This window comes from Pristiophorus japonicus, chromosome 5, assembly GCF_044704955.1.
Source record: "Pristiophorus japonicus isolate sPriJap1 chromosome 5, sPriJap1.hap1, whole genome shotgun sequence".
Classification (NCBI taxonomy): domain Eukaryota; kingdom Metazoa; phylum Chordata; class Chondrichthyes; family Pristiophoridae; genus Pristiophorus; species Pristiophorus japonicus.
The window spans coordinates 158,407,115-158,434,009 of record NC_091981.1 but is presented as its reverse complement, the minus strand read 5'-3'; the positions used below and the strand labels follow the sequence as shown (position 1 = coordinate 158,434,009).

General features: G+C 44.8%; 1 protein-coding gene across 1 annotated transcript in view; it reads right to left on the bottom strand.

Annotated features, from left to right (window-relative positions):
* The window catches only part of ica1 (islet cell autoantigen 1), a 384,634-nt gene extending 361,218 nt beyond the window's left edge, over positions 1 to 23,416 (bottom strand). Inside the window, exon 1 of the mRNA XM_070881029.1 lies at positions 23,380 to 23,416. The gene's annotated coding sequence lies outside the window, so the exon portion shown is untranslated. The remainder of the gene's footprint in view (positions 1 to 23,379) is intronic.
* Positions 23,417 to 26,895: the final 3,479 nt, after the last annotated feature.

The window sequence follows — 26,895 nt, the reverse complement described above, 5'->3', positions numbered from 1 at the left end:
TTAGTGAAAACAAACGTAGGTCCCTTGCAGTCAGATTCAGGTGAATTCATAATGGCGAACAAAGAAATGGCGGACCAGTTAAACAAATACTTTGATTCGGTTTTCACGAAGGAAGACACAAATAACCTTCTGGAAATACTAGGGGACCGAGGGTCTAGTGAGAAGGAGGAACTGAAGGATATCCATATAAAGCGAGAAATTGTGTTAGGGAAATTGATGGGATTGAAGGCCGATAAATCCCCGGGCCTGATAGTCTGCATCCCAGAGTACTTAAGGAAGTGGCCATAGAGAAATAGGTGGATGCATTGGTGATCATTTTCCAACAGTCTATCGACTCTGGATCAGTTCCTATGGACTGGAGGGTAGCTAATGTAACACCACTGTTTAAAAAAAAGGGGGGGGGGGGGAAAAAAAGAGAGAAAATGGGTAATTATAGACCGGTTAGCCTGACATCAGTACTGCGGAAAATGTTGGAATCAATTATTAAAGATGAAATAGCAGCGCATTTGGAAAGCAGTGACAGGATCGGTCCAATTCAGCATGGATTTATGAAAGGGAAATCATGCTTGACAAATCTTCTGGAATTTTTTGAGGATGTAACTAGTAGAGTGGACAAGGGAGAACCAGTGGATGTGGTGTATTTGGACTTTCAAAAGGCTTTTGACAAGGTCCCGCACAAGTGATTGGTGTGCAAAATCAAAGCGCATGGTATTGGGGGTAATGTACTGACGTGGATAGAGAACTGGTTGGCCAACAGGAAACAGAGAGTCGGGATAAACGGGTCCTTTTCAGAATGGCAAGCAGTGACTAGTGGAATGTCGCAGGGCTCAGTGCTGGGACCCCAGCTCTTTACAATATACATTAATGATTTAGATGAAGGAATTGAGTGCAATATCTCCAAGTTTGCGGATGACAGTAAACTGGGTGGTGGTGTGAGCTGTGAGGAGGACGCTGAAAGGCTGCAGGATGACTTGGACAGGTTAGGTGAGTGGGCAAATGCATGGCAGATGCAGTATAATGTGGATAAATGTGAGGTTATCCACTTTGGGGACAAAAACACGAAGGCAGAATATTATCTAAATAGCGGCAGATTAGGAAAAGGGGAGGTGCAACAAGACCTGGGTGTCATGGTTCATCAGTCACTGAAAGTGGGCATGCAGGTACAGCAGGCAGTCAAGGCGGCAAATGGTATGTTGGCCTTCATAGCTAAGGGATTTGAGTATAGGAGCAGGGAGGTCTTACTGCAGTTGTACAGGGCCTTAGTGAGGCCTCACCTGGAATACTGTGTTCAGTTTGGGTCTCCTAATCTGAGGAAGGACGTTCTTGCTATTGAGGGAGTGCAGCGAAGGTTCACCAGACTGATTTCAGGGATGGCTGGAGTGTCATATGAGGGGAGACTGGATCAACTGGGCCTTTATTCACTGGAGTTAAGAAGGATGAGAGGGGATCGCATAGAAACGTATAAGATTCTGACGGGACTGGACAGGTTAGATGCGGGAAGAATGTTCCCGATGTTGCGGAAGTCCAGAACCAGGGGACATAGCCTTAGGATAAGGGGTAGGCCATTTAGGACTGAGATGAGGAGAAACGTCTTCACTCAGAGAATTGTTAACCTATGGAATTCCCTACCACAGAGAGTTGTTGATGCCAGTTCATTGGATATATTCAAGAGGGAGTTAAATATGGCCCTTACGGTTAAGGGGATCAAGGGGTATGGAGAGAAAGCAGGAAAAGGATACTGAGGGAATGATCAGCCATGATCTTATTGAATGGCGGTGCAGGCTTGAAGGGCCGAGTGGCCTACTCCTGCACCTATTTTCTATGTTTCTATGTTTCTATGGGCCCAAGCTTCGGGTGGAGTTGCTCCAATTTCAGTAAAAATGTCAGAATTTTTTGCGGATGTGTAAGTTTTAAATCCAAGCTTGATATGGCTGGTGTCATCAGAATTCATTTTTAAAGTAAAAAAAGCTATAAAAACAAGCTCCCAAACTAATGGAGTACAATACCACTCGATATTTTAAACAGACATGAGGTAGTTCTGTTGCTTGGAGAAAGGTTAAGATATTATAAATGCTACTCTAAAATACACAGTTTCACTTTAGAAACAGAGAAAATAAGTGCAGGAGTAGGCCATTCGGCCCTTCTAGCCTGCCGCACCATTCAATGAGTTCATGGCTGAACATGCAACTTCAGTACCCCATTCCTGCTTTCTCGCCATACCCCTTAATCCCCCTAGTAGTAAGGACTACATCTAACTCCTTTTTGAATATATTTAGTGAATTGGCCTCAACAACTTTCTGTGGTCGAGAATTCCACAGGTTATAACATTAAATAAGAGAACATTCTCTCAGAAAATAAAGAGATCATTCAATCACAGAGGGGCAATTTCTTGGAGCAACTAGTTTAGTTTGGAGTATCTTAGAAATCGCAATTCTCGGCACTTAGTTTGCTCCAGTTCTAGTGAGGTAGTTTAGGTTCATTTTAGTTCAGGTGTTTTTTTTCCATAAGGGGGTGTGTCCAGCCACTTAGGCCTGTTTTGCAAGTTTCGGCAGCGAAAACTTACTCCATTCTTAGTTTGAAGTAAGTGTCCACTTTTGTAAGTTCTGAAAAACCTTACCTAGAGTTAAGTTTAGTGCAGGCACAGCCAGAGACAACAGGTGGGAAGCATTAAACACAAAGGACACATCAACATCACAACAGGAGGGGGAAGAGAAGTTAGAGGATTTTCCATAAACACCTTCACAACAACATTAAAAAAGCAAAGTATATTTAAAGCGCTAAACAAAGCAGTACATTTAAAGCACCAAGCACTAAACGAAGCACAAAAAGTAATAAGCAATTAATTAATAAAAAAATAGAAGGAACCCTGCACCTAAAGCACCAAGAACAAAGTAATAAGCAATCAAATAAAAAATAGAAGTCCTACCTTTGTGTGAAGGGAAGGTGTCTCTGCCAGTGTGTCTCGCTCTCTCTGTATCTGACAATTGAGGGGTGGGGTGGGGGTGTGTGGGGGGGCGGAGTGTGTGTGTGTGTGTGTGTGTGTGTGTGGGGGGGGGGGGGTGTGATGCGCGTGTGTGTGTGCGGGGTGCGCGTGTGTGGGGGGGGGGGGTGTGGGGAGGCTGGAAGGAGGCACCCCTGCTGCCTCCTCCGTCGCTTCAATCATTTCGAGTGCCCCCCTCCCACGCTCCTCCATCCCTCCCCCGGTACCCACACCATTCAAACACAGACTGGGGGAAAAACGCCCTGCTGAGCCATTGCGCCGGCGCGCATGCTCCAACGCGCCTGCGCAACGCTGCCGGCACTGACAAGAAGGCTGATCCCTAGCCCCACCCTCTGCAGGCTGCGATCGGCTTGCTCCGCCCCAGGGAGACTACGCTGCGCCACGCCACGCTCCAGGAGGACCAGAGAATTGCTCAAAGATTCCGGCGCACCTTCGAGCCCAGGCAAGTTACGTAAGTCTCGGAGGTGCGGCATTTTCGCCAGAACCGGAAACTTGGGCCTAATGTTTCTATGGCATATCTCTAACTACCTCCTTTCGGAAGCATGGCCTTCTGACACACTGCTCCTCGGACAGGTCCAGGTATGAATGTTGCTGCCGCTAAAGCCGTGGGGATAAGGCCTCCTGCCCTGACGTATAGGGGCTCTCCATCTTTAGCCGCCGACATGGCCACCAGCCCTTCTCTCGACGCCGCCTTGCTAGAGTGTGTAGAATGCGACACTGGCGAACTAGTGATGCCCCCATTAAAGTTTTCAAAATGACTGTCTCAAGCTGAACTGTTATGTCTGTCTGTCGCTGCAAACTCGGAGGCTCACCACCGTGCTGTGTTTAAACATTGCACTGAATGTGACCTCCGAGGGAAGCGCTTCCTCATCCCTTTAAGTAGCCATCAGTTAGCGACTCTGCATGCCTGTAATTTTCCGTCGGGCGCTAAAGCTGCGCGCCTGGTCGCCAAGCTCGAACGCTCACATTAATGCCCCTTCTGGCCACTAATTGAGGCTACAGACAACCGAAAGTTCAGCCCCCTCAGTTTACCTATGGGTCTACTCTGGGGCTAGACTTAATTAGGCTGAGGCTATGGGAGGCTTAATACTTCATTCCCAATCCACCCTTTCACTGTACAGGGAGGAAGGCCTACACCAAGTATTGGCTAGATTGAATTTGTCCCTACCTCTCCCCAAATTATTGTTTGCCAATTTCCCTCCAGTGTACATCCTTGAATTTGGACTGATCCTTCGGAGCTTTGAATGTCTTGCTCAAGACCTTTCCTAGTGTAAATTTTATGACGTTGTTCGGTTCTGGTCTCCACCACCCCTGCCAATATTAGGCCTGGAAAATCTCCTCAGTTCTCCGTGGTTCACAAAACACATTTTCTCACAATTTGTTTGATCTTTCAACTTTATCATTGATCAACTTAATCTTGCATCAGATGTTTGAAAGTTCTATTTTATCATAGTGTTGCAAGTCTCCTGCATATAGTGTGATGTTGACTGCTTATTTTTAATTTGTATTTTTACTTGGGTTTTATTTTCCCTTTGCATGTTGCAGTTCGAACTACAGAATTCACATTAGCAGTGGCTCTGTGGCACACTATATTATTTTACCAATGTACTGCACCATGGGTAGTCAGATATGAGTTTCCTTGCAATTGCCTACATGAGAGCTTCCCAATCTGAGCCAAACCCTGGGATTGGGGGCAACATGCAAGATGGAAGCCATTTTGCAGAGATTGGTTATTTCCACAAGGAGTACCGACAATATGGAGCAATAATTCAAAGTTTGTATATGGCTATCCAAAAGCTGCAAAACCAAAATGTAATCTTATTTGGTTTCATAAGAACATAAGAAATAGGAGCAGGAGTAGGCCATACGGCTCCTCAAGCCTGCTCCGCCATTCAATAAGATCATGGCAAATTAATTTCCTCAATTCATTTGAGGGAAATTTTTGGATTCCGCTCACTATCAAAATGCAAAAAATACCTACCTTTATATAAATTATTTTAACTGGAGGTGATAGTAATATAAATACATTTTCCATTACTTTTTGTAACTGTAGAATTGTTCTGTCCAGTCGATTCTAACTAACCAGTATCTTTGAATTTACACCTATTAATTTACTTATATTCATTCCACAGCTAAGAAATAATATTTATTCAAAAGCCAAATTTCAGTTTTATTTATTTTTCCTTTTGGTTTTAAATGTTTAGTCAGAAATTTCAAACTTCACTCTATTTACACTTGAATATTTATTAGGAAATCAGAAATGCAACTACTAATAAAACAGAGTAGTGGAAACCTTTTTATTTAATTAATACAACAAATATGGTGCTTTATACATAATTATTAAGTTTGATGTAGAACTGGAACTACATTTCAATCACAATACAATTTCAGAAAATGCTGGAAATATAGGTCAATAGTTTCCACCCAAATCATTATTTTTCTGGTATTTATGGGCATTCTGCAAATTTACAGTATTTAGTATTCTGTTAGATTGGTATTGTATTGTGCAAGATGCAGCCAACAGAACAAAGTTACACTGTTGGCTGCACCTCATTGCAGATGCACTGAGCACAAAGGCAAGTACATACATGCACGCCTTTGCAGAGCTTCACTTCTTAGCTGGCTAATTTTTAATGTTACAAAAGGATGGTGTCTAACACTAAAAATACTCAATGCTTGATTTTCAAACTTACCAACTGGTTCCAAGGAATACCTAGGTACTTTTTCAATTCAGGTGTACAACTGGAATGATTATACTATAGTTACACTACATCTAAACGGCGTGTAACCCTATCAAAAGTGGCCTCCCACCTCTTGGCTTTGGTGTACTCAGTAGTCAAATCACCAGCCTGATTCCTGAATTACACTACCACTTTTGTGTCAATGGATGTTAAAACTGCTGCAGATCATTGTAAAAACAGAAGTACAACAATGTAAAGATTATCCTACTCTGCACACCACAGACAGGGCAAGTACACACATGTCTGGTAGGCTATTATATTAAACAAAATGTGCTTAAAAAAAAATAAACAGCAATATAAAAACCACTTCTCAGTCTCCCATAGCATTGCATATGGGGTAGCAAGACCTGTAGAGGTTAAGTGTTAGGTCTCTCAACCAGTGAAAATGGGGTTGTAGCACCCCAAAGATGATAGGCAATGACCAACCACTCCGTTACCACCGTTGCTGTGGCCACCAGGCGTACCGTGGACGGCCGGAGTGACCACGAGTCAGATGGTAGGCCCATTGAAAATGTTGATTGAGGTCCTATGATGTACATAGGACCCTAATTGCCATTTTTGGACTGAGCTGGGCATAAGATGGGCTGTGCATGCTTGGACTGTAAAACATCAAATAGCCAAGTGATGAAGGATAGAATACTGGAGCCTTTATTTAGAGACACACATTACATACTGTGTATCCCAAAGATACGCTTGCAACCGCTCCCCAGCCTACTCCCATATGCATATGTATACCCACCACCAACACTCCAGTGACCGCATAGCTCTCTGAAAAAAACGGTCCTGGCCTGCACAGGACCAGCAATGTGTTCAATTTTGCACATGCGCAAAACTGAATGGGCTGCGCAGCCCCTTAATTAACTCTTTTAGAGTCTACCTGCAAAAACATAAAACATTTAAATCGTGCCACCCGACCTGGGTGACACACCAGACATTTACAAGGCCCTTTTTTTCCTTTTTTTGTTTTTTTTTTTTGAGTTTTTTTTTGGGCACTAAAATCACAATTTTCCAGTGCCCCCTATAAAAGGGAAGGGGACACTAAAAGCACCGGCATTTAAAACAAATTAAACTTTAAAACGTAAAATCAAATTAAAATTTGGTTGCCGGGCGTGATGATGCACTCCAGTCCCTCCGGTGCCCACCTCTCGCGGAAGGCCGCGAGCGTACCAGCCCCTTAATTAACACCCAATTGATATATACCACCTGAATACAATTAACACCCAATTGATATATACTCGAATACAGTGTGTGTGTGGCACTTCTTTTAGTAAAACTATCCGAAAGTTGATGGCTTGAATCCACCCATTTAATTTTAGAGATTTCCTTTCTTTCCGGCATTTGATCCAAGCCAGAAAGGTCAACCTGTAACCTTTTCTCTGAATGATTTGTCTACGTAAAATTCAATGGGTACACTATCTTCAGTATTCCCATTGTACAGAATGTCACTCAAGTTATGCCATATCCACTGCCTCCAAGAGTCAGTGTTTCAGCAACCAGAGTACTTTTAACAAACTTTTTTATTTTCTTAGCTTCCCAAACTAAAAGACAAAGTTTTCCATTCGCACCCATAAGAAACACTATGAAACCAGCTGCACTAGAATCAGGACGATTTGCACGTAAAGCATCGCAAAAGATAATTAGCTTCATGTTCTTTGGGTCACCTAAGGATGGGAACTGATGTACGCATTTATCCAGATTTAGTTTTTGTTAGGTTTTATTTGCCCTTAAAACATTCTAGACTATGGGGTGTTTCATTGAAGTACTTGGACTAGGTTTTCAGTTGTCGGCGAAAACTGTAGTTTTACGCCAAAATTACCGTTTTCGCTGTGCTACTGTTTTTAGGCCTAAATTTCAGCCTTTACGAATGCACATTGGTAAAGTCAGCATTGCACGAGGATTTGTGGAGCAAACCGCAAGTTTCGGCAACTTTAGTCCGAGACCGGTAGCACTGAGAGCGCGGCCTTGGAGGGGGGGGGGGGTGGTGGGGTGGGGAAGGGAACAAACAAAATAAATTGAAAAAAACAAACAAACATTCACAAAACCCTTGCCTACTAAATCGCTGAAAAATATTTTTTAAATAAAAACTTTAACTTCCCTTTTATTGCAGGTCTTCATACTTACCGTTGGCAGGGCTGCACCGACAGGTTTGCCCGTCAGTATTCTGCGCGTGGCGGAGAGTGCCAAAAGTACAACGGTAACGCAATCCGTGGCATTTCACATCGGCACACCTCTCCCCGGCGGTATTTGGAAGCGCCGCTGTAAAAAGGTGCCCGAAGATCCCGCCGACCGGAAGGTCAAATCGCGGCGAAAACGCAGGTCGCAAAGTCAGAAAAAGTCTAGCCCCTTAACTCTAATACATCAAGGAGGCGAAATTCGGTTACCGCCCCCCCCCACTCCGCCCGGGTGAAAACACTTTCGTGCCCGAGGCGCTAATGGGAGGCGCAGAAGAGGTGAATTTCGGCCCCCAAAACTAGCATTTGGTCTAGTGAGTGCACAATCAAACTTCACAATTACGGTGTCTCTTTTTTAAGATAGAACATCACATTTCTTTGATGACCTAGTATGATTAACCAGGATGGGAGTAACACTCTCTAAATAGGACTGTTGATTCAAAGTTATATCAGACCCACTTTGCTTAATATCTAAACCAATATATTTAAAAGCCCCACAGGCCTAATTCCCAATTTCAAATTCTTCTATAATCGTATTAATAACAAATGTCTCAAATTCCACCCCATAAGATATCAACATGCGTCATGAAGACACCTGAAAGTTTTCCTTTATGGTTCCAATAAAACATTGCAGGATCTGATTTTAGTTGAACACAACCTATTTTCAGCAAAACATATTGCACCAAAAAATATCAGACCTTGGAAGCATCATTCAGGCCATAGATGCATTTGTTTAGTTTCCATAGATTTTCTTCTGCATCTGTTGCCTCTTTAGATGGTTTCAGAAACACTTCTCTGAAAAGTATCGCCCTGCAGAAATGCAGCTTTTATGTCAGTTGACCTACACTCCCATGAACGTGTGGCTAAAAGAGCCAATAAGGTTTTTAAGATTACTTTTCCAGCACTGGAGAGTTCACTGTAACATCTGTATCACCTAATTTCTCTTGAAAACTCCTAGCTACCAACCTCACTTTAGCTTATAAGTCCCATCTGCAAGTGCTTTTTCAGTACAAACCCATCTATGCGACAAAGCTAGTTGACCCTTATCTGGTATCTCAGGATAAACTGACTCCCTTTGTTTTGCTTCTCTCACTCATTTATCCTCAAGTTTATTGGCAGCCACTAAAATTGCACAATCACGAGGACTTCTACTTCTAGTTCTGTTACGTGACGGTCTTTGTTTCTTTGCCTGATCTATTCAAGCTACAGCCTCGACTTCCACTTCTATGTCTGTACAGACCACTGCTACGCGATCTCCCTCTTGCATAACGGAGGTTCTTTCTCTAGATTGTGGTTAATTTCTGATGCGACAGTCACTTCCGGACTCCCCATCAGTGCTTTTTCACCCCATTCTGCCAGTCCTCGCTTGTTGGCTATCATCCTGAATATTCAACCAAAATTTAAACTTACAGTAACTTTTCTTGCACATCCCAAATTTTTGCATCTCTCCATTCATTAATCCTTTTTGGAACACATGACACACGTGTACCCACTTTGGGTAATAGTTCTGTGGATGTGATTGCTCTGTCATGTGTGATGACCCTGAGATGCAGAATGCTTGGTCTGCCCTCCAGGCCACCATAACCAGTGCCTGCGAAGAGACGCTCGGTCACTCAACCAGGAAACACCAGGACTGGTTTCATGAGTGACCAGGAGATCCAAGAGCTAATAAATTGCAAGCGCAGGGCATTTCTGGAACCTAAAACAACTCAACTCAGGAGCAGCAAAGAGACGGCTTAAGGCCGAGGTCCAACAAAAAACCCGCAACCTAAAGAATAGATGGTGGGTGGAGAAAGCACAGGAGATTCAGCAGCTGGCTGACAGCCATGATGTGCGAGGTTTCTTTCCCGCAGTCAAGGCCACCTACAGCCCTAGCACCCAAGGCCCCACCCCACTGCTGGTCAAGAATGGAGATACAATCAAGGACACCGAGGCAGTCAGGACCTACTGGAAGGAGCACTTCAAAGACCTACTTAACCAAGACTCTGCCTTTGACACCAGTGTCCTTGACTCCATCCCGCAGCATTCTACCCACCACCATCTCAGCAGAATCCCAGCCCTGCACGAGGTAGAAAAGCCATCCGCCAGCTCAAGAACAAGGCAACAGGAGCAGATGGGATCCCTGCTGAGGCACTAAAGTATGGCGGCGAGGCACTATTGGCATGAATGCATGACCTCATCTCTCTCATCTGGAAGGAGGAGAGCATGCCAGGAGGTCTCAGGGATGCAGTAATCATGACCATCTTTAAAAAAAGGGGACAAGTCCGATTGCGCCAACTACAGAGGAATCGCCGTTATCAGCCACTGGGAAAGTCGTCGCTAGAATCATAGAAACATAGAAAATAGGTGCAGGAGTAGGCCATTCGGCCCTTCGAGCCTGCACCGCCATTCAATAAGATCATGGCTGATCATTCCTTCAGTATCCCTTTCCTGATTTCTCTCCATACCCCTTGATCGTAAGAGCCATATCTAACTCCCTCTTGAATATATCCAATCCTCCTCAACCATCTTCCTGTGGCTGAGGAGCTCCTCCCGGAGTCACAGTGCGGATTTCGTCCTCTATGGGGTACAACGAACATGATTTTTACAGCGCGACAGCTGTAAGAAAAATGCAGGGACAGCACCAATCCTTGTACATGGCCTTCTTTGACCTTATAAAGGCCTTTGACACTATCAACCGCGAGGGACTATGGAGCATCCTCCTCCTCAGTTTCGGCTGCCCCCAAAGGTTCGTCACCATCCTCCACGACGACATGCAGGCCGTGATCCTGACCAACGGATCCATCACAGACCCAATTCATGTCTGGACCAGGGTCAAGCAGGGCTGCGTCATTGCACCTACCCTCTTCTCAATCTTCCTCGCTACAATGCTCCACCTCACACTCAACAAGCTCCCCACTGGAGTGGAATTAAACTACAGAACCAGTGGGAACCTGTTCAACCTTCGCCGTCTCCAGGCCAGATCCAAAACCATCCCATCCTCTGTCGTCGAACTACAGTGAGCAGACGACTCTTGAGTCAACATCTTCACTGAGGCGTACGAAAGCATAGGCCTTACATTAAACATCCGTAAGACAATGGTCCTCCACCAACCTGACCCCGTTACATAGCACTGCCCCCCAGTCATCAAGGTCCACGGCGCAGCCCTGGACAATGTGGACCACTTTCCATTCCTCGGGAGCCTATTATCAGCAAGGGCAGACATCGATGACGAGATTCAACACCGCCTCCAGTGCGCCAGCGCAGCCTTTGGCCGCCTGAGGAAAAGAGTGTTCGAAGATCAGACCTTCAATTCTGCTGTAGTGATACCCGCCCTCCTGTATGGCTCAGAGATGTGGACCATATACAGTAGACACCTCAAATCGCTGGAGAAATACCACCAACGATGCCTCCGCAAGATCCTGCAAATCCCCTGGGAGGACAGACGCACCAATGTCAATGTTCTCACTAGGCCAACATCCCCAGCATCAAAGCACTGACCACACTTGACCAGCTCCATTGGGCGGGCCACAATGTTTGCATGCCTGACACAAGACTCACAAAGCAAGCGCTCTACTCTGAACCCCTACACGGCAAATGAGCCCAATGTGGGCAGAAGAAACAATTCAAGGAAATCGTCAAAGCCTCCTTGATAAAATGCAACATCCCCACCAACACCTGGGAGTCCCTGGCCAAAGACCACCCTAAGTGGAGGAAATGCATCCGGAAGGGCGGCGAGTACCTCCGAGTCTCATCGCCGAGAGCATGCAGAAAGCAAGAGCAGGCAGCTGACGGAACGTGCGGCAAACTAGTCCCACCCACCCTTTCCCTCAACGACTGTCTGTCCCACCTGTGACAGACTGTAATTCCCGTATTGGACTGTTCAGTCACCTAAGTACTTACTTTTAGAGTGGAAGCAAGTCTTCCTCAATTTCGAGGGACTGCCTATGATGATGATGGATGATGGTGTCATGATCCCTCTCATTATCACTATCCATCCCTTGATCTACCCCCATTCTGTTCCTCAGGACCCTCATCAAAGAAATCATGAACATTTGAGGTACAAGGTGCCTTGTTTACTTCTAGCAACTGCTCAGAGTCTTGAGATTTTATCATTAATTCCAATTAACTGTGAGGAATTAACAGTTTGATTGCCATGTTTGACAAGTACTGTCTTACCATCATGACCTATTACCTTACCAGACCCTTTCTATTCCCTATGACTCTCTCTCTCATAGTATTACCAAATCCTCTGAAGTGAACTCTGTCTCAGATGGTCTAATACGATGCTTGTGCTCTGCAAATTTTCACCGAAACCTCAGCCTTGATAAAAGCCGGTCTCCCTGCATGCAAAGCAGTTAAATACTCAGAAAAATAGCACTAATTGTAGTACCTGCTAGAGCAGGAGGATTATCAAAGAACAGAAGGTAATTTGGGATTGTGCCCATAAACTAGTTGGTAGGAACTATATCCTCCAATCACCTGAAGAGAATTCTTTGCTTGAACTGCCCATGCTAGGGCAGTTGACAATTTACACTCTGATCGATCAGCCAAAATTTTACTCACCATGTCATCAATCACAGCATGATTCCTTTCACAAAGACCATTGCTAAAAGGGCTATTAGCTGCGGTAATCATGACAATAATATTCACATTCTCACACATATCTCTGAATTCCACATTAGCAAATTCACCTCCAATATCAGTCAAAAACTTTGCTGGTCGGGGTCTCCCAAGTACAGTCCCTATCCATTTTTCCATAATTTTGCCTTTCATAACCTTTTTACTATATATTAATGTAGAAATACTAAATGTCATTGTCAGGTCAATAAAATGCAAGATGAAAACATTTTTGTCTTTGTCCTTTACCTTTAGATCCATGGCAACTACCTTGTGAAAGTCACGTACCAATGGAAGATTTACAATAGGACATGGGGTGTTCTTCTATACTTCCTACAGATTTCACAGTTCTCACTCATTTCTTCTATTAGCCTCATATACACATTATCAACTACACCTGCACGTTTTAGCAGGATTTTTAAACATTTACAGGTAGGGTAAACAAATTGTCTCTAAATTTAAGATACCTGCAATTTATTTTTCTTCTCTCTTATACTTATCGCCTGATGCCATTAATACTTGGCTAACACTCTGATGAGAAGCATCAAGTTTTGTTAAGGGGATATAATAATGTTCTGATTGGGTACTTAGGAATAGGAGTAGGCCATTTAGCTCTCGAGCCTGTTCCGCCAATCTTTTGCCCCATATCTCTTAATACCTTTGGTTAACAAAAATCTATCAATCTCAGATTTAAAATTAATTGATCTAGCACCAATTGCCATTTGTGGAAGAGAATTCCAAACTTCTACCATCCTGTGTGTATAGATTTATTTTCCTAATTTCACTCCTGAAAGGTCTGGCTCTAATTTTTTTAGACTTTGTCCCCAAGTACGAGACTCGCCAACCAACAGAAATAGTTTCTCTCTAACTATCCAAGCTGTTCCCCTTAATATCTTAAACTTCAAGCAAATCATCCTTTAACCTTCTAGGGAATACAACCGTAATTTGTGTAATCTCTCCTCATAATTTAACCCTTGAAGTCCAGGTATCATTCTGGTAAACCTATGTTGCACTCCCTCCAAGGCCAATAGAACTGTCCTATGGTGTGGTGCCCAGAACTGCTCACAGTACTCCAGGTGTGGTCTAACCAGGGCTTTGTATAACTGCAGCATAACTTCTACCCCTCTGTATTCTAGTCCTCTAGATATAAAGGCCAGCATTCCATTAATCTTTTTGATTATTTTCTGTACCTGTTAAATGACATTTTAATGATCTATGTACCTGGACCCACCGCTCAAGTCTCTTTGGACCTCCACTGTTCTTAGCTTTTCGCCATTTAGGTCCAAAGTGGGTGACCTCACATTTGTCTACATTGAAATTCATTTGCCACAGTTCACTTAAATCGATCAATATTCCTTTGTAATTTTATGCTTTCATCTACACTGCCTACAATGCTGCCTATCTTTGCGTCATCAGCAAATTTGAATATGTGGCTTTCTGTCCCATCATCCAAGTCATTAATAAATACAGAGAATAGTTGCAGCCCCAACATAGATCCCGGTGGGACACATCTTGCCAATTAGAGTACTTGCTCATTATCCCTGCTGCCTGCTTCCTGCCGCTCAGCCAAATTCCTCCTAACCAGGTCAATAATTTGCCTTCAATTCCAAAGGGCTTTAACCTTAGTTAACTGTCTCTTATAAAAGGGACTTTATCAAATGCCTTCTGGAAGCCCACATAATAATATCCCTAGACATTCCCCTGTCCACTACTACAGTCATCTCTTCAAAAAATTCAATCAGATTTGTCAGATTTTTACAAATCTATGCTGGCTCTCTCTGGTAAACTGCTGATCAACCAAATTACCCAAAATAATTGCATTATCGTGTTCCATGTCAAGTTTCATTTCTGCATTTTTCATGGAAGGTTTACTCAAAAGCATAGGTATCTCACTAGACTTATTTACTTAGGTACTTATAAAAATGGCTTACTTCAGCTGTCTTACATGGAATTAACACTCTCGCGTGACCTCACGGGACTGCCATCTCCAAACCCCAAAGCATATATTCCTTAAACTTGCGATCATCGCTATTTAGTGAATCAAGATCATATTTTAACCAATCTACCCCACATACAGTTGAAGTACATGCACTATTACCGCACAATTAAAGGAGTCCGGAACTAATACATTTATCACAGGATTAAAACTCCTTGTGACCAGTATAATCCATTCATATTCATCACTATCTTCATCCTCTTCCTCAGAATAACATTCTTCATGTGTCACTTCAAAGACGCTGCATCTTCGTTCTGGGCAACTTGCTGCATAATGGTACAGGTTCAACCTCTCTTATCCGGGACTCCCTTATCCGGCACCACCCCTCTTCCGGCACCATTCCCAGCAGGGGGTCGGGTATGTGTGTGAAAGCGGCGGGAGCTACTGCAGCGTTGAATGTGGGATGGCTGGTGATCCAGAGAATCAGTGCCGGTCTCCTCACTCCCTCACTGACCACCCACATCCTTAGCCCCCCCCCCCCGAGAGAGAGAGACAGCCCGACACTCACAGACAACTGCAGCCATCGAGCTGCACAGCGCCTACCATTTCGCAGCATTCCGGTGTCGGCAGACCAGACCTGGGTTGAAGCAGCCAGGTCTCTTGGTGCGAGGTTGAGCCCAGTGGCGGTGTGAGGGTCCAGATGAGGTCGGCGAGCAGTGGGAAGAGAGATGGTCGGCCCAAGGACACAGCGTGTGTGTTGTTGGTGCCCCAGGCCAACAGTACCCGGTAAGTCTTGGGGGAGTCGGCGTGACCTCCCGTTGTCCGGCAAAATCCCTTATCCAGCACAGGCCAGGTCCCGAGGTTGCTGGATAAGAGAGATTCAACTTGTAATTAGTGTCATATCTAAAGCATCTAATGACTTTTCCTTCGGGGTTCCTGGAATTCAATTTCGCCTTCTGTTAATGTAACCGGATTTACTGCATGTGCTTTCCTCACCATTCTGTCTGTTTTAATCTTTCTATTAGATTGACATCTGCGTCCGATATCTGGAATATTTCAAAACCTGGTAATTATCAAATCTTCTAAGTCTTTGTGCCACAGGAATGCATCATTTGTTCCATGAAGGCTGAAGGGAATGACTGTTACCCAGGAATTTTTTTAAGGCAGCAGACATCTGATTCAACAGAGTCTCCTATTCAGAGAACTGGGCGCCAGTTAGGACCAGTTGCTTGTCCATAGGAAACACCATGTAAATCTAGTAATTTATACACCAGAGATTCCCAAATTGAACCTCATCATCCTTTTGTACAATTAGTTAAAGCCCAAGATATGCTCTTCCATTGAATAATGGTCCATTTTCTGAAATCGATCAAATTCTGACCAGGCCTGATAGGCATTTAACAGGTCATCTTTCTTGTAGATTTTATCCAGGAATTCCATTAGAGAGTCAAATTATTCATTATTATTGTTATATATGTAAACTTGTATTTACTCTGTACAGCCACCAGAGGGCTCATCCCTTGGAGTCCCAATGGATCCCATAATCACTTAGAAGCACAGGTATTTAAGGAGGCCTCACAGGTAAGAGAGGCACTCTGGAGACCTGCAATAAAAGACTAGTCATACTTTACTTTGCGCTCACAGTGTTCCGTCTGACTCTTTCTCCATACATAACAACTGGCGACGAGATACAGATAACGAACCCAAAAATGCAGAGAACAATGGGCATCCTGGAGAAATTCTCGGAAGGAGATGATTGGGAAACTTTTGTGGAGCGACTTGATGAATACTTCATGGCCAACGAGCTAGATGGGGAAGAAAATGCTGCCAAACGAAGGGAAATCCTCCTCACCGTCTGTGGGACACCAACATATGGCCTCAGGAAGAATCTGCTTACTCCAGCAAAACCCACGGAGAAATAGTACGATGATTTGTGCACACTGGTCAGAGAGCATTTGAACCCGAAGGAAAGCGTTTTGATGGCGAGGTATTGGTTCTACACCTACAAAAGGTCTGAAGGCCAGGAAGTGGCGAGTTATGTTGCCGAGCTAAGACGCCTTGCAGGACATTGCGAATTTGAAGGACATTTGGAGCACATACTTGTTGATACGGATTCTTTTTCCCTCAATCTGTTTCAGCGAATACACTGACGCGAACACCTTGCCTTTTCTGTAAAGGACCTTTATTGAAGATTCTCCGGCCGGGACTTGTCAAGACAAAGGGACACTCTCAATCAGAGCCGGTTTACCTTCCCCTGGACAAGCCCCTTTTCAGTGCGAAAAGCACAGTAAATACACATTTTCAAAACAGAACACATTTGATTCGTACTTAGTCTATCCAATCCCTTCCCCCCCCCCCCTCCCCCCCCCCCCCCCCCCGAGTACGTCCAATGGCAGGCAAGAAAGTCTCCCAATTAGAACTGGTGTCAGGTCAGGTTAGTTATAGCTTTGCTACACTGTCTTCCCTTATCAGTAAAGAACCCAATTAGTTTCCCTTCCTCCTCATCAGTAAAAGCCATTACTTTTCCCCTCCTATCTAGGATTGCTTTCTTTCTTTGTGCCGCCTTGCGTCTTTCTCATGACCCGTGTTTAACCTCAACCTCAACTCTTGGTAACCACTTTTTTTTCTGTCGATTCTGCAGTTGTCTGCATCTTGACATTTCTTTAGCTATTTTCCCATGATTCCCTATTTCCATCCCTCTGCCACATTTACAATCCTTCTGTATCCATTCTCATACTCAGAGACTTTTTCGTACTTGGCATTGGCCACAAAACCATACTTCGCAAACTTTTGACTGTAGAGACCCCAACCTTGAGTAAGGCCATAGCGATTAACCAGGCGTTCATTGCCACCAGTGACAGTACGAAGCAAATTACTCAGCACACAAGTGCTGCTACAAGTACTGTGAACAAAGTGATGTTGTTTTCGAATTGTAACGTACAGGACAGGTCACACATACCTGCAGCTGCATGTCCGCAGATGTCTGAGAGTCCACTATCAAGGGTGATGAATGCAAGGCCATTAAGACCTTGTTGGCGCTGCGGGGGTGATCATCATTTCCTTTCATGCCGATTCAAAGGGTATGTTTGCAAGGGCTGTGGAACAATGGGATACCTCCAATGTGCAGGCGAGCTGCTAATCCTGTTAAACCTGCAAACCACCATGTTGCAGAGGAGGTCAGATCCACGGAGGAGCACGACAAACCAGAGCCTCAGACCGAGGAGGCAGAGGTACATGGGGTGCATATATTCACCATGAATTGTCCCCCGATAATGCTGAATGTTGAACTAAATGAACTCCCGGTGTCAATGGAACTGGACACGGGAGTGAGCCAGTCCATCATGGGCAAAAAGACTTTCGTAAGACTGTGGTGCAACAAGGCCTCAAGGCCAGTCTTAACTCCAATTCGTACGAAACTAAGAACTTACACGAAAGAATTGATTCCCGTAATTAGCAGTGCTACCGTAAAGGTCTCTTAAGATGGAGCGGTGCACAAGCTACCACTCTGGGTGGTACCGGGCGATGGTCCCATGCTGGGTGTTACCAGGCGATGGTCCCATGCTGCTCGGCAGGAGCTGGCTGGCAAAGATATGCTGGAACTGGGATGACGGCCAAGTGCTATCGCCCGCTGACGACACTTCATGTGCCCAGGTCTTAAACAAGTTCCCTTCGCTGTTCAAACCAGGCATTGGGAAATTCCAAGGAGCAAAAGTGAAGATCCACCTAATTCCAGGGGCACGACCCATCCATCACAATGCGAGAGCAGTACCATACATGATGAGAGAAAGGGTAGAGTTCGAGCTAGACCGGCTGCAAAGAGAGGGCATAATTTCACCGATCGAGTTCAACGAGTGGGCCAGCCCGATCGTTCCTGTCCTCAAGTGAGACGGCACTGTCAGAATCTGTGGCGATTATAAAAGATGGTGATCTGGCCCAGGAGGATCCCGAGTGCCCCTCCAGGCTCCATAAACCAAGCCTGGGAAACTGCCGCGCCACCAAAGAACCTGCTCTCTTCCATCCTGGAAATCGGCTGAGTTGCCACGGGGCACTCAGTTTCCAGTCACAGTTCACTAGCCCAATGCGATTGAGGTCTGGTCCCCAAAATGGATCAGGCCTCTTAGCAGGACTACTGGCCAATCAGCCAGCTGCCCGGATTCTGCTCAGAGCAAATCCATCTCGTATAGTTTTATCTCCAGACTATCATTGAACAACAGATGCGAGCACTGTAATATGATTAAAAATTAACAGAATAAAATGGAGGACTTAAAATGATAACTAATGCGTTACTGATTTTGTTTCACACTATGCATTTACAGGAGGAAAACTTAACCCACAGACACAACATACATGAACACTCATTCACAACAACGAAAGATTATTGATGAACATTGCAGCATAACTAAGCAAGCACAAATCATTCATAAGTCAATACAGCACTTGCCATGACTGAATCAATAAATTCATAGAGCAGATAGATGCACCAGCAAATTAAAAAATGAATACGGTAGATGGTATAATGGAGCAGTCGGCACCCATGAATTAATAAATTCATAGAGTAGCAAGTGCATGCACAAATCAATAAATTAACAGAGCAGTGGACAGCAATGAATGAATGAAATAATGCAGCAATAGGCAAACCAACACATTGGGCCCAAGTTTCCACACACGCCTAGAACGGCGCAGTCCCGACCTGGACGCCCGTTTTTCGCGCCACAAAGTGCGCCTAAAAAAATCCTCGGTATTCTCCACCTACTTGCAGGTCCTCTGGCCCTCGGCGCAGCCAGCACGAGCTGTGGGGGGGGGGGGGGGGGGGGCGGAGCCAGGTCCCTGCGCTGAAAACAGTGCCGGGACCTCTGTACATGCGCGCTACAGTGGGCACGCAAGTGCAGTAGCTCCAGGCGCCGAACTGTGTGGGAGGGGCCCGAAGCACGCAGCCCCTAGCCCTGGCTGAATGGCCTCACTGGGGCTGCGTGAATAAGGCTCCTCCCACGGCCAGCTCCTGCTCCCCCCGACCAGACCCGACACCTGCTCCCCCTCCCCCCCCCCCCCGCCTCCAGACCAGACCCGACACCCGCTCCCCACACCCCCCTGCCTCCGGACCAGACCAGACATGACACCCGCTCCCCGCCGCCCCCCCTGCCTCCGGACCAGACCCAACACCCGCGCCCCCCCCCCCCCCCCCGCCCCGACTGACCCGACTCGACCCGTGCACCTGTTCCCGCTCCCCGCCTCCCCGACTGGACCCGACCCGCGCTCCCGCCCCCCGACCCCCCCCCCCCCTCCACTGGACCCGACCAGACTCCCACACTGGATCCGACCTGACCTCCCTCTCTCTCTCTCTCTCTCTCTCTCTCTCTCTCCCCCTCTCTCCCCCCCCCCCGACCCGAACCGAACCTCCCCGACCCGACCCAACCCAACGCCACCTACCTGTAAATCTGGTGCTGGGGACGGGCCCTGCCCGAAGTCTCGGGCCGGCCCGTTCAGCCTTCGGTCCCGAAAGGCCTGCCTGAAGCACTTTCACACAGGTAGGAAGATGGTTTATTTAATCTTTTCTTTGCTTATAAATGTTTATTCAGGTTGGATTTATTTGTATAATATTTGTATAAGTATAAATAAGGATTTATTATAGAATTTAATGACTTCCCTCCCCCACCACCTCGTTCTGGACGCCTAATTTGTAATCTGCGCCTGATTTTTTAATGTGTAAAACAGGTTTTTTCAGTTCTACAAAAATCTTCACTTGCTCCATTCTATTTTAGTTTGGAGTATGTTTTCACTGTGGAAACTTTCAAATCAGGCGTCAGTGGCCGGACACGCCCCCTTTTGAAGAAAAAATTCTGTTCCAAAGTAGAACTGTTCTACCTGACTAGAACTGCAGAAAAAAAAATGGAGAATTGCGATTTCTAAGACAGTCCGTTCTCCACCAGTTGCTCCTAAAAATCAGGCGCAAATCATGTGGAAACTTGGGCCCATTAATACATGAAGGGAGCAATGGGCATCAGTGAATTAACAGAGCACCAGCCACCATTAAATAACACAAGAGAATTAATAAATTATTAGATCACAGAAACATAGAAAATAGGTGCAGGAGTAGGCCATTCGGCCCTTCTAGCCTGCACTGCCATTCAATGAGTTCATGGCTGAACATGCAACTTCAGTACCCCATTCCTGCTTTCTCACCGTACCCCTTGATCCCCCTAGTAGTAAGGACTTCATCTAACTCCTTTTTGAATATATTTAGTGAATTGAGCCAGAGCAAATCAGTAAATAAATGGAGGAACAGGCAGCAATCATTAATGAATGGAGCAGTAGACACATCAAATAATCAATAAGTTAATACAAACATTGGCACCAATGAATTAATTAATAGAGCATCAGCTGCCAGTGAATGCGCAAAAAAAATTAGACCTGCTGCACATGAAGAAAGCAGAGATCATCACTAGATCGAAATGAAGCTGGAACAGCAAGTCCTTGATGCATTTTGTGGGGGGCCTGGCATCAGGATTCAAGGCAGAGTGGAAAAGTAGATGCAGGAAATATACGCATTGATAGCACATTCACAACTTAAGAGCTACTGTGGGCAATTTAATAAAATTCAAGGATTGGACGGTAATGGAAGCAGAGGTAGCAGCAAGGCCCATTAAAAAAATTACATTGAATTTATTAGGGCAGAACAGGGAGAAAATCAGAGTGGGAAGTGATTTTGTTTTAATATTTTTCAGGGGAAAAACAGCAGACAGGACAAAATGCCAGGCCTAGCTGGCTGACAATGGCAGCTGGAAGTGTTGGAAGGTCAACAGCAATTGTGACAGACAACTATTTATATAGGAAGGCCCCAAATAAATTCCCATTCTAGATGTTCACCTAGAATTTATATTGACATGAAAGCACAACTGAAAAGTCATGACAAGAAGAAATAAGTCTTGTAGACAGGAAAAGTGTGCCATATTCAGAGCATTTAATAATTAACATTAGTTGATCTCCCGAGGCATTGCAAGTGGGAACTCAAGACCAAATGTCTTCTTCATGTAAAGTGGGGTTAGAGACTGAGGGATAATTGGACCTGGGCACACAGATGTTATTCAGTCCCAATTTTAAAGTCATGCATTCTATCCTTATTTGTTATATTTCCATTATCAATTCCTTTGTCCAAAAATACTTCATTGGCAGTAAAGCACTTTGAGATGTATGGTGACAGTGAAAGGCTCTATATAAATATAAAAATACTTACATTTATAATGAAAGCTACATAAACTTGTCACATTTTAGTTACAATTCCCTCTCATCAGTGGTGGAATTTATAGTGGAAAAAGTTGATAGGCAATGCAGGCATAACATTTTTATTATAGATTCTAAATGCTAGTCCGTTAAAATGAACACACACTGCAACTGAAACCAAGAAGCTGATTTCCATTACAGTACACTATTACTTGATCAGTTTGTAGGATATTACACCATAGGTCAGAAATATGTGATTTTGTCCAATAGCCAATGCTGAAAATGAAGGCATGGAAAACTTGTTTTAAAAAAAACACCAGTAATTTTGCATCTTTCAAATACAGAAATGACACAATTTGGTTGCATTTTTTTTTAATTAATAGGAACACAAATCTTTATCAGCATAGTTATGTTTCTGTATGGCTCAGAGACATGGACCATGTGCAGTAGATACCTTAAGTCACTGGAGAAATACCACCAACGATGTCTCCGCAAGATCCTACAAATCCCTTGGGAGGACAGACACACCAATATTAGCGTCCTCGACCAAGCCAACATCCCCAGCATTGAAGCACTGACCACACTTGATCAGCTCTGCTGGGCAAGCCACATTGTTCACATGCCAGACACGAGACTTCCAAAGCAAGCGCTCTACTTCGAACTCCTTCACGGCAAGCGAGCCAAAGGTGGGCAGAGGAAACGTTACGAAACCTCAAAGCCTCCTTGATAAAGTGCAACATCCCCACCGACATCTGGGAGTCCCTGGCCAAAGACCGCCTTAAGTGGAGGAAGTGCATCAGAGTCTCATCGCCGAGAGCATGCAGAAATCAAGCGCAGGCAGCGGAAAGAGCAAACCAGTCCCACCCACCCCTTTCCCTCAACGACTATCTGTCCCACCTGCGACAGGGACTGTGGTTCTCATATTGGACTGTTCAGCCACCGAAGGACTCATTTTAAGAGTGGAAGCAAATCTTCCTCGATTCCGAGGGACTTCTGATGATGTTTCTGTACACCATATTGATTTTTAAAAAGATGCTACCTTCTCAAAAAGGGTTTTCACAATTTTTGTTTACAAATATACAACCTATTACTGTGTTACTTGCGCATGATAGCCAGAAAAAAAATGACAGTTCATTTCCCTTCCCAAGGAAAAAAAATGTTTCCAAAAGGCAGTAACTGGGCTTGTTTTTGCATCATACCTATTTCACACATGACAGCAAATTCTGAAGTGATGCACAATCTATCCTTATCAGTGTTTTAATATCTTACCAAATACTTCCTAAAATAGCTGGGAATGATAGAGATCGCACAGAAAAGACGATGAACTTCTGCCACCGTGAAGAACAACCGGGTATTGTAAAAATGACACCCAAAGGATACACTGCCGGCTGCAATACAATCGAGCCCTTCCCCCGCATCCTTCGAGGCCATCTTTCCATATGGAAGATCACCGGCCGTTCAGTTTAGATCAAAACCACAAAAAGATAAGTGCCAAATTACAAAGCCACGGAACCTGTAAACTGGAGCCGACATTAAACCAACTGCGAACACGAGAGTCGGTACCTCATGCAGCTTTCTCTGCTGATGCTCGTCGCCAGCATGAACAAAACAAATCGTCAATCCCTTCCTTTTTGCACTGCGCTCTAAATAATTTATTAAACGTCCCCTTTGCAAGAATATTGAAATTGGTTGGAAGGACTAATTCGCACCTACCAGATGCGCGCTGCTCCCGCTGTTGCAGAGCCGGGGGGGGGGGGGGGGGAGGAGCCAGCAGCCGTAGGTGTGTCTGTGACGCACCCGCGCGTCAACAATGGCCAGAGAACACGTGGCATTCCAGCAACCTCTCACTCCGCTCCCGAGGTTCCACAACAACACCTGCTCCCTCACAAGCCTCTCCAAATGGTTATGTGAAGCTTTAGATATATATAAATCCTGTCCCTGATTATCTTTTTTTGGTTCGTTCACAGGATGTGGCAAGGTCAGCATTTATTGCCCATCCCGACTTACCCTTGAGAAGGTGTTAGTGAGCTGTCTTTTTGAACCGCTGCAGCAGCAGTTTGATACAACTGAGCAACCATTTCAGAGGGCAGTTAAGAATCAACCACATTGCTGTGAGTCTGGATATAGGTCGCATATAGGCCAGACCAGGTAACAACTATAGATTTCCTTCTCTAAATGATATGAGTGAACCAGATGAGCTTTTACGACAATCCGGTAGTCTCATGGTCACCATTACTGACACTAGCTTTTTATTCCAGATTTATATAATTAACTGAATTTAAATCCCCAGCTGCCGTGGTGGGATTTTAAATCACGTCTCCGGATCATTAGTCCAAGGCTCGACGTATTAAGGGTACCTCGGGCCCCAGGCAGTACCCCGACCATGGGTCCCCTACTTCCATTCACATGTGCAGTAAATGACATTAGTGAGCTAAGTCACAGGGCACTAGACTGAGAATGTATCAGGTCAAGGTCAGGTCAGGTCTACATCTCAGGTTATGTTCTCATTAATACTATGACGACACTCATTTAATATTTTATTATGTTGCCAAACAAGCAAACCAATACCTTGATGAAACCCTGTATAAACAGTAAACAACAACGCTTTAATTTTTAAAATCTTTACATTTTGAAACTAAACCGACAATGACAACAATTTAGAACGAGACAGCGCAATTTTTTTTGGAAGACCATCATTTGTCATTTGCATTCCATTTTCTCCACAGAGGCAACTACAAGTATAACATTACATTGTTCTTTTCCTAGATTTTTGTCGGCTAAACTCGTCAATGATTTTCGCAAAGTCAAGTCCTCTCAGTACTTGGCTTTCGATGCTCATGATTGAAAGACTATTAAGTCGATTTTGTCCCATTCGGTTCCTGACCTCATCCTTGATGCATTTTAGTTTCAAGAAGGACCACCACTGCAATTTGACACCATCATCAACAGATATATCCGAAGAGCTATTTCAATGTTGCAAAACGTTTGGTGGAGGGGGTGTGTATGGAGGAATTGATACATTCTCAGCTCTGCTGACTCAGTTTGTTTGAAACAAATTGAGGTTTGAAGTTCTGTTGAGGATGCCACCAAACTAGAAAACTGGATGAATTCACTTTGAATCCAGATCTTTGGGATAGGAGCGGGCAAGATTTTCTGTGGCTTGCTTGATCTCATGAGTCGAGAGAGCGGCTAGCTTGGACAGGAATCCAAATTTACTTCAAGGTGTTTCAGGGTACTGATTAGTTGATCAATGATGACAAGAAACACTTCAGTTTTGAATTTCTCCTTGGGTGGCACAGTGTTTTCAGCATCTCCATCGTCATAGTGGACATGCCTCTGAGCTGAATTGTACTCGTTGTGGCCACACAGTTTAATCCCTTGGTCTTCAAAATCCTCAAACTCTGTCCACTGGGTCTTGACAAAATCGACAAGGGACTCGAGTAAGGACACCATGACATTCAGATTCAAGCTGGTCTCTTGAAGCAAGAGATTGGTCAGGTGAAAGCGCTTCTTCTCTCAGCAGCCACCCTCTGGTTTGATGTGGTGGCTGAAAGATTGTTGGCACATCGGACTGGTGCAGGATAGCGGGCATTCACCATTATTATTTGTTGGGTGTGGTCGCACAACAACTGCATGTTAAATGAGTGTTAGCCTTTGTGGTTCTGGATCATCTCAGCATTGTTTCATGGTGCTCGCAAAACCATGCGTGTGCATTCGATGGCGCCCTACACCATGTGGAAGCCCGGTATCTTGGCAAAGCCACATGTGCATTCATCCTGCTTCTCTTTGTTCAGAGACATGACAATGAAGTCCCTTCTGTAGGAGTAGAGAGCCTCCCGGATGCAGCGATGGACGATGGAGATGTTAGCTATGTCTCCTGTTGCAGCCTGGAAGGATACACTGGTGAAGAAATTGAGGCCACGATGACCATGAAGGCCACTGGGAGAGCAGTTATCACCTGCTCTGAACATAAGAATATAAGAACATAAGAAATAGGAGCAGGAGTAGGCCATTTGGCCCCTCGAAACTGTTTCACCATTCAATCTGATCCTGGCCTCAACTCCACCATCCCACTCACTCCCCATAACCCTTGACTCCCTTATCATTCAAAAATCTGTCTATCTCCATCTTAAATATATTCAAAGGCCCAGCCTTCACAGCTCTCTGGGGTAGAGAATTCCAAAGTTTCACAACCCTCTGAGAGAAGTAATTCCTCCTCACTTCTGTCTTAAATGGGAAACCCCTTATTCTGAAACTATGCCCCCTAGTTCTAGAGAACAGAGAGTCGGGATGAATGGTTCATTTTCTGGTTGGCAACCAAGGGGTGCTGCAGGGGATCAGTGCTGGGACCCCAACTATTTACAATCTATATTAGCGACTTGGAAGAAGGAACTGAGTGTAACGTAGCCAAGATACAAAGATGGGAGGAAAAGCAACGTGTGAGGAGGACACAAAAAATCTTCAAAAGGACATAGACAGGCTAAGTGAGTGGGCAAAAATTTGGCAGATTGAGTATAATGTTGGAAAGTGTGAGGTCATGCACTTTGGCAGAAAAAATCAAAGCAAGTTATTATTTAAATGGAGAAAGATTGCAAAGTGCCACAGTACAGCGGAACCTGGGGGTACGTGTGCATGAAACACAAAAGGATAGTATGCAGGTACAGCAAGTGATCAGGAAGGCCAATGGTATCTTGGCCTTTATTGCAAAGGGGATGGAGTATAAAAGCAGGGAAGTCTTGCTACAGCTATATAAGGTATTGGTGAGGCCACACCTGGAATACTCGCAATACAATCCCACTGTTGCTATGGCTCTCAGAAAGATCACCTGCAGCCCCTATATTACATCTCTCTAACCTCCTAGCAATCACTCATGAAGCTCACTCAACAATGAAACAGATTGAATGGAAGCCACAGGAACAGTCACACAGTCTCACCTATCATGGTAGGCATGTGTGCCACAACAGGCGAGTACTGAACGCTTCCTATTTTTCTCTTTGCAGTCGAAGCACTCCCACAACAGGAGGGAGCAACTGTGCACAGGCAGGGGGCCGCCTCAAATACTGGAACTTAATGATGTTGAGGAACTGGTGTCGGCTCTAATTCGAGTAGCAGCTCGGGCAGTTGCCAGGGGCAATGCTGAGCCCCCTTCGGGTAGTAAGGGTATGTAAGTGGATAGAGCGCCTGAAGAGACTGCATTGAGATGTATAATGAAGTGACAACGGCCCTTCA